Below are 13,172 nucleotides of genomic sequence, written 5' to 3'. Positions count from 1 at the left end.
GATCTGATTCCTTACCTGGGAAAACAGAATAATAAAAAGGATGCAATTAATATTTAGGTTTTTTTTTTTTTTTTTTTTTTAAACAAGTTTATGGTCATTTCTGACAGAAATATTAGAAAAGATAACTATTTGAAAGAAATACCATAATTTGATAGTTTGATAATGTCGATAGAGAAAAAATGCTAGCAAAAGTATGTCTGTACATTTGTTGCCAAAATAGGTACCTCACTAGAGGTTTTGTGATTTTAGCGCAAAATATTTTTGCCATTACGTTAGACATTTTTAAAATCTTGGATTTCAAAACATATATTTTTATTTTTTATTATATAACTGCTCATGAAGATAAAATTCTTTTTTTTCTCAAATTTTGTTATTTTATAGAAATTATCGCAGAACAAATTTTTAGCAATGATTTTTAAAAATCCCATGAGAAACAACTTTAAATGAATTTTGCTCGGAATAAAGTTAAGATATCAACTTATCTGTTTGGTAAGATAAATTGATTTATCTGTAATTCATTTATTATTGCAATATTAAGATTTCTAGAACTTTCCAACAATTTTTCTAATATCTTATCAAAGAAGCTTGTCTGAAAGAATTACTGAAGACATTTTCATGACTCTAAACTCGTCATAATCTTTGCTTCTATAACTATTACGCAAAAGTATAGTTTTACTTATAACATTCTACCATTTTAAAAATGTATCTGACCTGGTATGTTTCCAGGCACTCTGTTAGTAGCTAGATCAACCGTTGTATTCATTCTATTATTGTCTTAGAATTAAGAGTACTGCCTCTCCCTTAACTTATGCCATTTTGTGGATAATATTACAAAAATCAATTTCTCCTTTATGAAAAACTTTACTATAAATTTGTTTTTGGATAAAATGGCCTCTATCTTGTTGAATGTAATACTGTGTTTTCTAGTATGTGACCTGCAGCTAGTTTTTTTTTTTTTTTTTTTTTTTTTTTTTTAATGAGTGCATTTTTTTGCAGTGAACATTTCTTTCTCTAGCTTTTTAACCAACGTCCAAACATCTACAATTCCAATTTCAAACACATCCCATTCATAATGCTTACGATTTACTAAAATAGGTAACTATAAAAAATACAGTGTTTGGTTAAACTTCAAAAGTAAATTGCCATGTAATATTGCTGTCTTTTTCTAGCTTAACTACTACTGCTATTTCTTTGAAGACGTTTTAATGCATGCAACAGCTACATACACACTAATTCACTGAAATGCACTTTGAAATTTTTTTAAAGGTTTCTACTTTAATAATAATGCATTTATAATTATCAGTTTTGTGAAGACGGGTACTAAAATGATAGACATGTACTGTCAGATTTAAATTCAATGTTTTATAAAGTTTGCAGAAGAAAACAATTTATTGCTTTTTTTTTTGTTTTGTTTTGTGTTTTTTGTCTACTATCAATCTGTTTGTTTTTTGTGTGTGTTGCTAATTAATAATGTAAATACTGTAAGGATAGATTATTTTGAATTTTTCCTTTTTGATAAAAGTATTAAAATTACTGGCAACTATGATAGGATCACCTTGGGCAGGCATGGGTAATCTTTTTCAAGAAATGGCCGCACTCCTAGAACACTATTTAAACAAGTTATGATAATTTTTTGTGTAGTATTTTTGATACTACATTCAATATTTTCTTCCTTTGTTAGGAAGGAGAAATTCTTGCCTGAGAAGATTTTTTTTTTTTTTTTCCAACCCAGAGTTCCCCTTTTTGGGGAGGTGGATTTCTTCACACTAAAAACCGAATATGTGTTTAAGTATGTCGTCATGAGGAGGCAAGTAAATAAGAATAAATAATCAATAATATATTTTCTCCATGGAAGAAGACCATATGTTTAAGCAGTCATCTTAGAAATAAATGTGTTTTATTTTTAGTAAACAAATCTTTTTAAGAAGTTGAAGTTTTTGTATCATGTGATCATTATGTGTTGCTGCCATAATGCATTATAGATTAATTAATTCATGAATCAAAATGTTAAAACTTTTTTTAATTACAGATGTATATTTAACTATCTGAAAATTTTGTCAAATTTAAAATGAAAATGTGAACATAAAATACATTAAAAATATGCTTAATTTTTTTTAATTATTATTATTAAAATTTAAAAGGTTTAATAAAAAAAATAACTAATTAATAATATTTATTAGTGTTAGCGTTTAGGATAGGAGCAAAGTGTACTATTTTCTTTTGTTAGGAAGGAGAAATCTTTCTTGCCTGAGAAAATTTTTATTTTTGTTCCAACCCAAAATTCCCCTTTTTGGGGAGGTGGATTTCCTCACATTAAAAACTGAATATGTGTTTGTATATGTCGTCATGAGGAGGCAAATAAATAAGAATAACTAATCAATAATGCATTTTCTCTTGTTATATACAACTTCTCAACGATCACTAAGATTTTCAATATCTTGTTGATAGAAATTAAAAAGCAAAGAAAATAAATAAAAGCAAAAAGGAGGTATTGAAAATGTTCATTTTTTTTCTTTACAGCTCATCTGAAAATAAACAAATTAAATTAACCAAAGAAAACAGATTACAAAATGATTCCAAAATAAAATTCTCCAAAAAATTAGATTCCAGAATTTGAAAACACATTAGATTTGAAAATTAAAAAAAAAAAAAACGATGGGGATTTAGTTACCAACCCAATAATTTATTTCACACACACACACACACACACACACACACACACACACACACACACACACACACACACATACATATATAATTAATATTATTTTCCTTATAAAATTTGTGTATGCTATTGAGAAATCCCTATGGTTGCTTTAGGATGAATTGTAGAAATTTTTTTTCTTTGTTTGAAACTTGTTTAAAGATAATTTTGTAAGGTGAAGCTATTATGATTTTTTATTAAACAATGCACTCAGTTTCCGTTGAAAAGATTTTGCACAAATTATAGAAAGTTTTCTTTAATATTATTAAACCAAAAATTTTTTTCTTTTTTTTTGTGTATTGTATATGGATACTTGTATAATATATATAAAGAAAAAATATATTTTCACTACTGCAGGTTATATACAAGAAAATACCGTACTTAGTTAGCCAAATGTTTGCTTCTGATTTGACATTTTTGCCAACTTACTATTTTTTACTCCTCCATTTTTTCTTGATTAAAATAATACTCATAGCTATAAACTAAAATTGAATGTGAAATTTCCTTTACATTTTTTCTGAAATGTTATCAACCTACTTTGTTTGATATAATATATATAAATAATCAAATTGAAACTTATTCGCTTGTAGTTTAAATTCTCTTTGTTTCTTCAAGATTTTTTTTTCTCCTATAGACTAATCCTCCAAATCTGAGGCTACATTTAGTTCTCAGTAAACTAACTTCTAGACTTCTGAGCTTTTACCTACCCCTGTCCCGTAACAGTCTCATCGAGACAAGTGATTTGTGTGTATTATATAACCCTCTAGATACACACACACATATGGGTGTTTCTGATAAATTTTCTATTTGCAGATATAATCAGCCATCTTTCTTTTGTGAAATTGTGCTACATATATACCCATAGAGGCTTATTGTTTGAAAGAAATACTTTTAGCCCTTTTCAGTATAACCCCAATATGTTGTTACATAATAACAGGTGCTTGTTTTTAGGATCACACAACCCTGAAAAAAATCATTTTTTTTATCATCCAACTTTCGGAATGGGTACCTTTATAGCCACGAAATAGAATCTTTTGATGATAAAGTACTTTTTCAATTATTATTCAGACTATTTCATCTTGGACGTTATTTCCACACAATTTTGTCCAATCTAATCTTTAGGTGCATCTTATCAAACTGAAGACTCTGTACAGAATTTCAAACAGAACTCTTTATTTAATCCACAAGGATAAACTGTTCTCGTTCTGTCAGCCATAACTGAGAGAAGTTTTAAGTAATTTTTAATTATGTTCTTAGTATTGCCTGTGCTGATGGTTGAATATTCAACCTCCAGAGTACTGTGACTTATATTTTATTATCACTTAGCACTTTTATCCATTGTGCCACACATCCATGTAGGAATAACATCCAAGATGAAAATAGTAGTTTGAATAATCTAAATAGAACTTATCAATTTTAATCTCAAAAGAAAATGGAAAGAACTTTTGATTTAGCTTTACTCACATGCAAGTTTTTTGACGTTGATTTTTGTTTTGTTCATTTAATTTTTTTGTTGTAGGAAAATATTTACAATTTACTAGAAAGATAATTCAATGAAGGAATGTTATATAATTTTTAAAAACATCTGTTTAATAAAATCGATGGGACATGTTTTTTTTTTTAAAATAGGATGTTGAAAATTGGTGCTTTTTAGGAATAGTTATCTATAGATTTGCAATTGTGATGTAAGCAGTTCTGACTACAAATGAATAGAGTTCTGACTTTTGTAAAAATGTACAAATAAAAAAAGCCGCTGTTACTTGCCAGACGACTATTTTTCAATGAATTAGAAAGATTAAGTTCCAAATTTCACCTAATTTTTTGAAAACTTTTATTACTTTTGCAATTTTTAATTTGGAATTTTTTTGTATACCTTTCCATTTATCTTTTACTCAAAAGGGTTATGTTAGAGTTAAAAAACAAACAAAAACAGTTCAGTTCATATTGTGTATAAGTACCAAAATTGCACTGCACTTAAATGCAAGCTAAAATCCAGTTTCTTTCATTAAATAACTTCTTTGCAATATTACTATTAACAATAATATATTCAGTTGGTTTAAGCTCGATAAGATTCAAAAGATTCTGGTGAAACTCTGAATTGATACTATTTTATGGAAATCACTCCAGACAAAGTATGAAGCCACTTTATGTAAGGAGCTTAAAAAATACCAATTCAAAATAAAAATTTAAAAAACACCAAAAAAAAAACTAGCTAATGATTAGTTTTAGATGAATAGATTCCAACCCAAAAAACAACAAGTCTTTCCCTTTGTCAGAAATATTACTCATGGAATTTAAACATACAATAGTTATTAGAAATATTAATCAAGTTTATATAATTCTAAGATTTAATGACAATTTTGGATGAATATAACTTTTTACACGTGTTTCTGGGAGAGTCATGCAGTCACAGGTTATCCAGAACATTATAACTAACTCCCCTTTCTTCAGAAAGACAAAAGAGAAGAGAAATTTAGAGAAAAGCATCATAGAAAAACGGCAAATGGGCAGTCACAGTCTTAAAGAATAAAATCAAGGAACTGAGAATTATAAGGCTGCTGAATGTAAACTCAAGGTTTACATTAATAAGTACTGAAAATTTTCTTTGATACCTATCGCTAAAAAGTATGGTTAAATTTAATTATTACGATATCATTTAATCATAAAACTATTAATTCAACAAGCAAGCATAATTGAAATCTGTAATATAAGAAAGAATTTAAAATAAAAAACAGTAAACTATGGCAATATTCTTAAAGCCTAGTATTATTGAAGGATCCGTGCCAAAATGGTACAATTCAAAATTTAAGTGACTTTTTTTCTTTTTTTTTCATGGCTGTGTGATTGCAAAGAAGCTCCTACTAATGTTCCCATGAAATGGTACAACAAAAATTCATTGGGACTTTTTATTCAAAGTGATTGTTGTTCTATCAAATTTGATTCTGTGTTTATACAAAAAAAAACAAATTGTCTGTGGATGCAATTTTATTATTAATGACTCTGCAATTTCTATTCAGGCCACATTCTTATCTCTTCATTCATTTTTTTTTTGTCTAGGTTTTTTTTTTCTTTATAAATCTCAAAAATATATTTTGTATTTGGATATCTTTTTCATTAAAATATAGCTAATAAAAGCCGAAGGTTCTTTTTAGTGAAATGCATTGTATTATCTTTAAACTCACATTCAGCCAAGAAGTAACATTGGAATTTAAATGACATTGATGTGTGGTCATTCCTGTTACAAGTCAGGCAATTATACAACTTAATAAAAAGATTATACATTCAATAATTTCAGCTTTTTTTTTACCATTTGCTACTCACATCTATGATTTTCTTACCCAGCAGACATATATTTGTTATTTTGACCCAACCATTAAATATTTATTATTATTAAATAATTTTATAAAACTCAGTGGACCTTGCACCCCTGCTTAAATCTTATCTTCAATGATTGGGCGATTCCATCTTATAAAAAAGGGATGACAGGTGAATTATATATGCGTATGGAGAAATGAGAAATGTATACAAAGAAATGAGGGTTACGAGTTGTATGTTTTGGTTTCGATTCTAGCTGCTGGCACCCAAGTCATATATATATATATGTGTGTGTGTTTTGATTTCATTGCTATATATTACATTCAATATAATAATCTATATAGAATTGTCTCTATAATAATAAATACATAATCTGCATGAATTAAAATATAATGAAGCGTATCTTATGACCGGGCAATGCCAGGCAGTATGTTATAAATGTAAATTTATATAGTTCAGTTTGATTTAATTAGGAATCAATTTAGAAAAATAAAGCTCACTATTTCAAATTTAAACTTACAATAGAATTATTAATAAATATTAAATTCAAGATTTAATGACAATTTTGGATGAATATAATTTTTTACACATGTTTTTTGGGAGAGTCAAATGCAGTCACGGGTAATCCAGAACATTATAACTAACTCCCCTTTCTTCAGAAAGACAAAAGAGAAGAGAAATTTAGAGAAAAGCATCATAGAAAAAGGGCAAATGGGCAGTCAAAGTCTTAAGAAAATCAAATCTTAGAAAATCCAGTAACAAACGGTCAAATCTGGTTACGAAAACAAAAAGTTCAAAATAATGCAAAAAATGGTTGGTAAACTATTGTTTCCTTTTCATGTTGGGTGCTGATGTTTTTGTCATTGTCAACTCAACCTCCACACTATCCTCCATCAGACAAAAGGAAATGCATAAAGAAGATAAAAAACAAGATTCTTTATGCATCAACGTGGATATAGTAATCTCACAGTGACAATAATCTAATGGGTCGCACTCTGGGCTAGTGGTAATTATGCTTCAGCCTCAAAATTACACTTGAACTCAAGTCCTCATCTGATGAAAGCTTTGCTGGAAGAAATGCTGCTGTATAAGCATTTTATTTATTTATTTTATATAATATATATATATATATATATATATATATATATATATATATACACACACACACACATTGTTAAATTTCATTTAAATCTAATGTTACACTGCTGATAAATGTTAGTTCAAAGAAGATTTAAGGGGAGACAATTTACTCAAATGAACCTTCATCTTTTATTTGCCATTTTAACATTTTGTACCATCAACATTTCTCTTTTTATTACCTCATATAATGTGCATTGCAAATCTGAAGCTTTATTAAAAATTATTGTATTGTTTTTTTTTTTTTCTATTTATATTCACTTAAAGCTTGAATTGAATCATTCAATCTCACACACACACAAATTTGGACTATTTATGAATTTCTCTACAAATAGATTTTTTTTTTTCATTATTTAAAAAGAAGAAATAGTTTTTTGGGTTTTTTTATAGAAGTTTTTGGACAATTTTAAAATCTGGCAGAGATTAATTTGCAATCAGGTGAAAAAATATTGTGTATTTTATTTTTTTTTTAATTATAGCTGTTATAACCAGTGACATGCAGTGGTCTAGTGATACTTATAGCCAACTCTTTTATTTTATGCCCCAAAGATTCAAGTATAGATCCTAGTACTGAAAAATATTATCAGAAAGGGAAGATAGTTTGAGTATAATAGGATGCCGGGGGTGAGGGTCAAGGGACGATCTCTACCACCCCCCCACTCCACCCAGGCATCCTATTATACTCAAACTGCACACCATTGCCTGTTACCATAATTAGAAACCCCCCCCCACACACACACACACATTACTTTATTTTTTCTGTTGATACTTTGTTTTTTGTTTTGTTTTGTTTTTAAATTCAATTCTCACCTCAAACAGGGCACAGTGCCACTTTGAAGTAGGGGGCTACTATCAGACATAAGTTGCAGGGATATTATGAAGGGAGATGAGTAGCAAGATGTCTGTTCACATTACACTTGAACTTCTGCATGTCAGTACACTTGGGAAAGCAGAATCCCAGAAGCAAGTTCCAAAATCTAGCAGTTCTGGGGAAGAAACTATTGGAGTAGAAGGCTTTCTTGCACCTAGGGATCTCTACCGTGAAGGGGTGGGATTTAGCTGCTTGTTGGGGGTGTTCATATCAAGGAGGTTCAAGTACTTGTGTTGGAATGGTGTGAACCTGTAATTTCCCTTTAACTATGAATAAAATGGCAACTTGCATTCAATTAATTCTATATGATAATTCGTTTGTGACATCAAATAACTAAAATAGGGTTGATTTGCCGCAAAGCAGACAACCAAATCTACCATTGTAATTATCTACTCCACTTAATGAAGATACAATTAAGATGCAGTATTTTTGCTTTCACATTTTTTAACTAAAGGTAGATAACCTTTATTATATTCTTCAATTCTTGCTGATTTTTATTTTTAGGTTATTATTTTAAAAATGTTTCATGCTAAGTCTTCTAAGTTAAACTGTGATTTTTTTTTTTTTTTTTTTTTTAATCAATGTTAGCTAAGTACATTTTTATATTTTAAGAACATGGTACAATAAAAACAAATAAAAATTGGCTAGCTAGAAGCAAATTTAAACAGATGTTAAACGAATATAGTGATGCTGCTGTTGTTGTTTCATTCAATGCCAATAGGCGCAGGTGAAACGTGAACAAATTCTGATTGCCAGAGTTCTGTCAGAAATTGCAGCATCCAGCTCAGTTCTTGCCAGGCCAATGCCCTCTTCAATAATGGATTTCAGTGTTACACATGGACGTCCAACTCTCTTTTTTGCGTCTGGAGTCCAAAGTAGGAGCTTTCCTGCCGGTTCACCATGGCGACTAATATGGCCGGCAAGTGGTAGACGTCTTTGTCTCACAATATTGGAAACATGAGGTAGTGAACCATACAATGACTTGTTTGTTGGATGACTTTTCCAGAATGTGTTATAGGCAAATCAAAGCATTCTTATATATTTACTATGGAGACGTTTTTGGCGTGACACGTTTAGCGTCTATGATTCTTGAGCCGTACAGAAGGATTGACTCTATGCAGGCTTTGAGGACGTTGGTCTTGGTTTCTTTCTGCATTGGAGATTTCCATACTTTCTCTAAAGAATGAAGTGCACACCATGCTGTTATATAGTGATAGTATCACTGAAAATCTGACAAAATAAGTTTGTTGCCAGCATTTGGAATCTAACTAATGTTATCGAAAGAAACAATGAAATATAGATGTTTAACTTTATTAGATAATTCAAAAAAAAAAAAATAATAATCTTTGCTTCTACATTTGTTTTCTAAAAAAATTTTTATCCGATCATTAAAAAAAAAAAAATTCAAGTTTTCTCAAAATGATAATTATCTAACTAAAATGTTTTTTTTTTACCCTTGGATGAGTTCAAAGGCAATAATTATTTACTGTGTACAGAAACAGGGGGTTTTCCCTTCGCGCCAGAGTCTAGACCATTGTTGAGATTAGATCTTGTGCAGTTCTAGGAGGTCCACCCTCTCAGGCTTTACCTTCTCCCTTCAAGAAGAGGCTAATTTTTTTTTGCTAATCACTTGATGCACCCCTACTGAGGAATGCTAATGTGACTGCCCAAGTATTAAATTTGATGGTTTGCATATACATTTACAGTGAAGAAATTATGAGTACTATAACAGTGACCTTAAGGAGTCGGGGGGGGGGGGTCATTTTAAGCTATAATTTTCCACCTGAATGCAAATTAAATTTTGCTGGATTTTTTTTTTTTTTGTTTTTTCCTTTTTTGTGAGCATGAACTCTCTCAAATTGTCCATTGAAATATATATATCATACATTTTGCTTTGATATTTTTTAGAAATTCATTTTTAGTTTTTAAATTAAATTAAAAGGTAATACAAATTCATACAAAAAACACTGGAAAATAAAGGCGGACATTTTGTTAGAATTAGATTGAAAATTTTCACTTAATCTTAACATTTTTTGTACTTAAATTTACTAATTGTGCAAAGGAATCTTTATTTCTACAATTTCAAACACAAACTGATTAACTTTCTATTTCATTGACATAACAGGTTAAAGTTTAACATTATTGTATTTTTTGGTCCATAAAATGCTATATATATATATATATATATATATATATATATATATATATATATATATATATAAGAATTTTATGGCATAAAATTAATTAGAGGCTGGGGGTATTTTCTAAGAATTTAGTATATCCTCTACTTATAGATTGTCTTATGGCCTGAAAAAGATAGTAAGTTAACCGGCTCCGGATATTTTATTTTGGATTACAAGAAAAAAAAACATAAGTATAATATACATATTTTAAATTCTGTTAACAATATAAGAAATAAAAAATGCAATTTTATAAAGAAAATAATCTAGTGTCGTTACTCTGATGGTTTTGGTACAACCTGGACAAGACTTAAATGATTGAGGTAAGATTAGTTATAAATAATAATAAAATTCTACTATTACACCATGTACTAATTCACCCCACCATAAGACATTTTAATGTAAAGTCTGAAAAAACTTTGTTATAAAAATTTATATATAATATATATAATTAAGAATTTAGAGTGGGTGATCAGTTTTGCAAATAAATTTAATGTAAAATGATCAACTTTCTGATCAGATGGCGTTTAAGAACATGTAGCCATTTTTTTTTTTTTTTTTTTTTTTTTTTTTTTTTTTTTTTTAATTTCTTGGAAATCAATTATTGATATGTGTTTGGGAGTGGGGGAATATTTTACATTAAATTTATATGCAAAACTGATCCCCTACTCAAAACCCTATAAAAAAAATTTTTATTTTATCATACAGTTTTTCAGATTATTTACATGTAATCGCTAATATAAAATGTCGAATTTTATTTTTGAGTGAAGTAGCATATGGTTAAAGAATAATATTAGCAATTATGTCCAAATTTTTAAATTTAAAAAGAAAAAAAATGTAGAGAAGGTGGTAAGTTATATTAACTTTTATTTCTGCCCCTCCCCTAATATGTAAACCATTAACTCCTTTAAGTGAAGTATCCTTCTCCTCATACTTAACTGCTTCAGTTTTTAGTGAAAAGGTCATTTGACTTCAAAAAATTAATATTTTACTAATACTAGTTTGTTTTTTTGTTTTTTTTTTGCATCAATTTAAAACATAACCAGATTTTAATCGTAAGTAGACTGTAATTTACAGAATTGATTTTGACAAAAGCAACCATTAATGGTTTTGTTGGAATGAAAATTTGCATTAAAATTTGAAATCAGATTATCTTTAAAAAAGAATATTTTTAGTATCAAAATTGCCTTTTACTTGGAAGGAATATGCAGACATATTCCTTCCAAGTAATATTAATACAAATACAAAGCTACTTATGAATTCCTTTATCAGATTTTAAAAACGAAAATAACAGAGGGTTATTCTACAAATTTAGGTATAAAGATATTACTTTTTTTTTTTGTAATATATTGTCATTCAGATATTTTGATCCAGTGTATGGTTGAGACCTCAGTTATGCTAACAACTGAAAGGAACTTGTTTAGCATTACACCATATCTGATGTTATGATTTTATAAATTTGAAGAAAACAGAACCCAAATTACAAATTGATTTGATTTCATAATAATATTATTTCTGTTTAAAAATTAAAAACAATTTATATTTTCTTACAAAGCTGCAATTAAGGAATTGTAACAGGAATGATTAATTTTATTCAAAATTATTAAAACAATTTTAATTAGTGAAATGTATCTCAGAATAACCATTTTTTTCTATTAATAAAAGAATTTTTTAAAGTTTTTTTTTTAACTAATACAACCGTATTAGTACTTTTCTACCAAAAATAAATTTCTGAATAATAATAATAAAAAAAAACACAAAATGAAAAGTAATTTTTGCTTAGTTGTTGGTAGAATAATTTACAATGTAAGGCTAAATAATTCCTTTCAAAAGCCACAATAGTCAGCGTAATTGAGTTTTCAAATTTACACGTTTTCTTCAATATTTAGGATGATAAAAAATATCAAGCCATTTTTTATAACCATTTTAAAACACTTCATACAATCAAATATTCAAGCTATGTCTATTCCGATTTATTTCAGATATGCCTTTTGTTTTACCGTGAAAGGTTTTCAAGAATTTAAGAAGTATATATTGATAATACTAATATTGGTAAACTTTATTATCGGCGACAATTTTTTTTTTTTTCTACGGAAATACAGTTGACGAAATTAGTAAAATGACAATTTATTTTAATTTAACTACTCATTTGTGACTTATTCGCATAAAAAAGGTTATTTGATAAGCATTTTAACTTCTGTGATTATTGGTTGGGAGTAAAGTAAAAAGGGGCCCAGTCTCCAGTACCTTACTTACGAAGGGGAAAAAATCTTATTCACAACCAATAAATTAAAATGCTTATAATTTCTGTTAATTTTTTTTTTTTTTTTTTTTTTTTTACCGCAAATCCGTCAAAAATGAGTAGGTATAGTCAGACAAATTATTTTTGACTATTTATCAACTATATTTTATCAAAAAAAAATATGTATGTCGTCAATAGTATCGTTTATCATAATTTTTGCGTACTTTGTATGCATTATTTTTTTTTCTCGCATCTAGGCATCACACCAGAGGGGTGAAGGGGTAAACAATGCTAATCTTGAGTAGGGAAAACATAAGAATCACTGCATGAATCGAACTTTATTTCATAGTCGGATACTTAAGCAACATTAAAGAAACAAATATATTTTGGAAATTAAACTGTGTAAACTTTGGTTATTCACCTCGTATTTTGTTGTTTTTGTTCATTATTTTCAGACGCCGTTTCTACCATATTGTCTTAAAGGGAAATAACTCGAGAAAATTGAAAGGGGGATAACTCTGTTACTCGTTTGGCACTTGCTTCTGCAGAATAGTGGGATTTAAAAAAAAAAAAAAAGCATTTCGGATAAAAACGCTATCACTTACATGTTATGGCAAAATTAGTATAAATTCCAAAAATTACGAAAAATAATCCAGTAGAAAAATAATTACAAGTAAAAAATAAAATTTATTGAATTATTGTGTTTTATAGTATATTTTAATG

General features: G+C 28.2%; 1 long non-coding RNA gene across 1 annotated transcript in view; it reads right to left on the bottom strand.

Moving 5' to 3' along the window:
- Window positions 1-12,937, bottom strand: part of LOC145252642 (uncharacterized) — a 35,006-nt gene extending 22,069 nt beyond the window's left edge. Inside the window, exon 1 of the long non-coding RNA XR_013863640.1 lies at window positions 12,871-12,937. This is a non-coding gene — a long non-coding RNA (uncharacterized LOC145252642). The remainder of the gene's footprint in view (window positions 1-12,870) is intronic.
- Window positions 12,938-13,172: the final 235 nt, after the last annotated feature.

This window comes from Euprymna scolopes, chromosome 29 (genome assembly GCF_053919585.1).
Source record: "Euprymna scolopes isolate OS-2025 chromosome 29, ASM5391958v1, whole genome shotgun sequence".
Classification (NCBI taxonomy): Eukaryota; Metazoa; Mollusca; class Cephalopoda; order Sepiida; family Sepiolidae; genus Euprymna; species Euprymna scolopes.
The sequence above is the reverse complement of the archived record's forward strand: the minus strand, read 5'-3'. Positions and strand labels throughout refer to the sequence as shown.